The sequence below is a fragment of the Schistocerca serialis genome, unplaced genomic scaffold (genome assembly GCF_023864345.2).
Source record: "Schistocerca serialis cubense isolate TAMUIC-IGC-003099 unplaced genomic scaffold, iqSchSeri2.2 HiC_scaffold_630, whole genome shotgun sequence".
NCBI lineage: Eukaryota > Metazoa > Arthropoda > Insecta > Orthoptera > Acrididae > Schistocerca > Schistocerca serialis.
The window spans coordinates 1-5,000 of NW_026048223.1; the positions used below are offsets into that span (position 1 = coordinate 1).

General features: G+C 52.0%; 1 non-coding gene across 1 annotated transcript; it reads right to left on the reverse strand.

The window, feature by feature from the left end:
* On the reverse strand, positions 1–1,919 carry LOC126448783 (small subunit ribosomal RNA). The gene has a single exon (XR_007584247.1). It is a non-coding gene; the product is annotated as a small subunit ribosomal RNA (ribosomal RNA).
* Positions 1,920–5,000: the final 3,081 nt, after the last annotated feature.

Consider the following 5,000-nt stretch of genomic DNA (forward strand, 5'->3'; position numbering starts at 1 on the left):
TAATGATCCTTCCGCAGTTCACCTACGGAAACCTTGTTACGACTTTTACTTCCTCTAAATGATCAAGTTTGGTCATCTTTCCGGTAGCATCGGCAACGACAGAGTCAATGCCGCGTACCAGTCCGAAGACCTCACTAAATCATTCAATCGGTAGTAGCGACGGGCGGTGTGTACAAAGGGCAGGGACGTAATCAACGCGAGCTTATGACTCGCGCTTACTGGGAATTCCTCGTTCATGGGGAACAATTGCAAGCCCCAATCCCTAGCACGAAGGAGGTTCAGCGGGTTACCCCGACCTTTCGGCCTAGGAAGACACGCTGATTCCTTCAGTGTAGCGCGCGTGCGGCCCAGAACATCTAAGGGCATCACAGACCTGTTATTGCTCAATCTCGTGCGGCTAGAAGCCGCCTGTCCCTCTAAGAAGAAAAGTAATCGCTGACAGCACGAAGGATGTCACGCGGACTAGTTAGCAGGCTAGAGTCTCGTTCGTTATCGGAATTAACCAGACAAATCGCTCCACCAACTAAGAACGGCCATGCACCACCACCCACCGAATCAAGAAAGAGCTATCAATCTGTCAATCCTTCCGGTGTCCGGGCCTGGTGAGGTTTCCCGTGTTGAGTCAAATTAAGCCGCAGGCTCCACTCCTGGTGGTGCCCTTCCGTCAATTCCTTTAAGTTTCAGCTTTGCAACCATACTTCCCCCGGAACCCAAAAGCTTTGGTTTCCCGGAGGCTGCCCGCCGAGTCATCGGAGGAACTTGCGGCGGATCGCTGGCTGGCATCGTTTATGGTTAGAACTAGGGCGGTATCTGATCGCCTTCGAACCTCTAACTTTCGTTCTTGATTAATGAAAACATACTTGGCAAATGCTTTCGCTTCTGTTCGTCTTGCGACGATCCAAGAATTTCACCTCTAACGTCGCAATACGAATGCCCCCGCCTGTCCCCTATTAATCATTACCTCGGGTTCCGAAAACCAACAAAATAGAACCGAGGGTCCTATTCCATTATTCCATGCACACAGTATTCAGGCGGGGCTTGCCTGCTTTAAGCACTCTAATTTGTTCAAAGTAAACGTGCCGGCCCACCGAGACACTCACTCAAGAGCACCCTGGTAGGATTGCAACGGGGTCCGCCTCGGGACGCACGAGCACGCACGAGGCGCGTCGCACGCCTTCAGCTCGCCCCACCGGCAGGACGTCCCACGATACATGCCAGTTAAACACCGACGGGCGGTGAACCAACAGCGTGGGACACAAATCCAACTACGAGCTTTTTAACCGCAACAACTTTAATATACGCTATTGGAGCTGGAATTACCGCGGCTGCTGGCACCAGACCTTGCCCTCCAATAGATACTCGTTTAAAGGATTTAAAGTGTACTCATTCCGATTACGGGGCCTCGGATGAGTCCCCGTATCGTTATTTTTCGTCACTACCTCCCCGTGCCGGGAGTGGGTAATTTGCGCGCCTGCTGCCTTCCTTGGATGTGGTAGCCGTTTCTCAGGCTCCCTCTCCGGAATCGAACCCTGATTCCCCGTTACCCGTTACAACCATGGTAGGCGCAGAACCTACCATCGACAGTTGATAAGGCAGACATTTGAAAGATGCGTCGCCGGTACGAGGACCCGTGCGATCAGCCCAAAGTTATTCAGAGTCACCAAGGCAAACGGACCGGACGAGCCGACCGATTGGTTTTGATCTAATAAAAGCGTCCCTTCCATCTCTGGTCGGGACTCTGTTTGGCATGTATTAGCTCTAGAATTACCACAGTTATCCAAGTAACGTGGGTACGATCTAAGGAACCATAACTGATTTAATGAGCCATTCGCGGTTTCACCTTAATGCGGCTTGTACTGAGACATGCATGGCTTAATCTTTGAGACAAGCATATGACTACTGGCAGGATCAACCAGGGAGCTGCGTCAACTAGAGCTGAGCAGCCGGCCGCCCGGGAGTGTGTCCCGGGGGCCCGCGCGAACACGCAAGCGTCCGCTCAATTATTCTGCAAACAGGAGGAGGCTGAGCTCCCCTGCACAATACACCTCGAAACCCTCTCAGGTCCCGGCGGCGCGCAGCGCCGTCCTAAGTACTTGGTCGGGTTCGAGAGAGGCGCAATCGCCCGGAGTTTGGCGAGTAGACGCTTTAGGTTGCGACCACCCGTGCTCCCAACTGAGCTTGCGCTGCCGACAGAGGCCCGGGAGCGTGCTGTCGTGGCATTGCCGGCGGGAGACAACACGCGCCACCTACGGTGGCCGGCAGCTCCAACGCCAGCGCCACAGAAGGACAAAAGCCCCACTTGGGTGCCGAAGCGAACTCTCCCAGCACAGCGCACGCGCCAACACGTCCGCACAGCTGCGATACAATCCACCTGCGAGAACCGCAGAGGCGACCGAGCAGCAGACGGCGTCGCGGCGCCGAGCGCCGGGCGGCGGCGCATCCTCAGCGCACACCAGTCCTCAATCGGACCAGCACACTGCAGATGTCCACCGCGCTTCGCACCGGGCCCGCGAGGACCTACTTTGGCCGCACGGCGCCGCGTGCAGGGTGCGCCGGCGCGCAGCTGCGCCGCCTGCCGCCTCCGTCGGCCGGCGCGCCCTGCCACTGGCCGCCCCCACCAGCCGGCTGTAGCGCGTGCGCCCACGCACCGCGCGGCCAGCACGCCGGGAGGCCCCCCCTCACCGGCCGGGGACGGTCCCACCCAGCCACCGCCGCGTATCGCTTCACACCCACATGCCATTCACGTTCGTGGGCATGGTGGGTATCGCTGAAACAACCGGTTGGTAGCTCAACCGATCGTCGCCATCACTGATTCACCTCTAGCGAGAACAACCGCACCACAACGGTTTACCAGTTCTTCATTTGCGTAACGTCACCAGCAAACGTAGACGTCCATCGCCATTTGCAAATTCAACGATTGTTGCATGCCTGTGTCAGGTGTCACGACACACTATGTCTGCCCACATACACGCAACAACATGTGCACGCTTCGCGAACACGTGGAAGGTGGCCCCCGTACGTATGCGATGTCCATTGCGCGAACGACTGTCAACCGGCCTCTGTCGCATGTCGCAGATGTGGAACGCAGTGCACCATGCTATCACGGTGTGTGAGAAGAGACGACTACGTCTGACAACACGCGCCACTACATCAACAGACGGCTCATGCTGATCGCCATCCACGGCATACCATACTTCAATCCAGCTCTTATAGGGAGACGACACGTAGCTGAGTGCACAATATTTGGACCGTATGGTTCGCCGTTGTTGGCGCAGTCGTGGTACGGTCACACATGTACCACGATGTATCATTCAGTACATGAGGACCAATGTGCAGTACAGTGTGTGATTTGGACGTACAACATCAGCGGACAGTTGACACAAGCCGTACCACAACGTAGGCTGTGCTTCGCCATGCGAATGCCAATGAACAACTGCGAAGGGCATTGAGCATGTACGTCCTGCTGCCATCCGCATTACAGTGTATAGCTGCAAGGTGTTTAACATGAAGCGATACTCTGGGGACCGGGCAGTGCGAGTAGCAAACTATATTGCGGGGGTTGCAGTTAGGCAACACTACACTAATTTAACGCGTCGTATGACAATTACAGATCGTATGACAATTACAGAGCAGGTTAAGGCCCAACGTGTGTTGGGTTAAGGTACAATATAGGTTAGGTTAAGGTACAATATAGGTTAGGTTACGGTACAATATGGGTTAGGTTAAGGGACAATATGGGTTAGGTTAAGGGACAATATAGGTTAGGTTAAGGGACAATATGGGTTAGGTTAAGGGACAATATGGGTTAGGTTAAGGGACAATATGGGTTAGGTTAAGGGACAATATGGGTTAGGTTAAGGGACAATATAGGTTAGGTTAAGGGACAATATAGGTTAGGTTAAGGGACAATATAGGTTAGGTTAAGGGACAATATAGGTTAGGTTAAGGGACAATATAGGTTAGGTTAAGGGACAATATAGGTTAGGTTAAGGGACAATATAGGTTAGGTTAAGGGACAATATAGGTTAGGTTAAGGGACAATATAGGTTAGGTTAAGGGACAATATAGGTTAGGTTAAGGGACAATATAGGTTAGGTTAAGGGACAATATAGGTTAGGTTAAGGGACAATATCGGTTAGGTTAAGGGACAATATGGGTTAGGTTAAGGGACAATATAGGTTAGGTTAAGGGACAATATAGGTTAGGTTAAGGGACAATATAGGTTAGGTTAAGGGACAATATAGGTTAGGTTAAGGGACAATATAGGTTAGGTTAAGGGACAATATAGGTTAGGTTAAGGGACAATATAGGTTAGGTTAAGGGACAATATGGGTTAGGTTAAGGGACAATATAGGTTAGGTTAAGGGACAATATAGGTTAGGTTAAGGGACAATATGGGTTAGGTTAAGGGACAATATGGGTTAGGTTAAGGCGCAATATGGGTTAGGTTAAGGCGCAATATAGGTTAGGTTAAGCGACAATATGGGTTAGGTTAAGGGACAATATAGGTTAGGTTAAGGCGCAATATGGGTTAGGTTAAGGCGCAATATGGGTTAGGTTAAGGCGCAATATGGGTTAGGTTAAGGCGCAATATGGGTTAGGTTAAGGCGCAATATGGGTTAGGTTAAGGCGCAATATGGGTTAGGTTAAGGCGCAATATGGGTTAGGTTAAGGCGCAATATGGGTTAGGTTAAGGCGCAATATGGGTTAGGTTAAGGCGCAATATGGGTTAGGTTAAGGCGCAATATGGGTTAGGTTAAGGCGCAATATGGGTTAGGTTAAGGCGCAATATGGGTTAGGTTAAGGCGCAATATGGGTTAGGTTAAGGCGCAATATGGGTTAGGTTAAGGTACACATTGTTGTAAGGAAAGGTGTATTGGGGGGGGGGGGGGGGGGGGGGGCGGCGGCGGCGGCGGCCGGTTTGTTGATTGTGATTATAGTAAGTGGATGCCTGCGGCATCATCTGATTTGCCACGTCAGGATGCACCTTTGGCTCATGA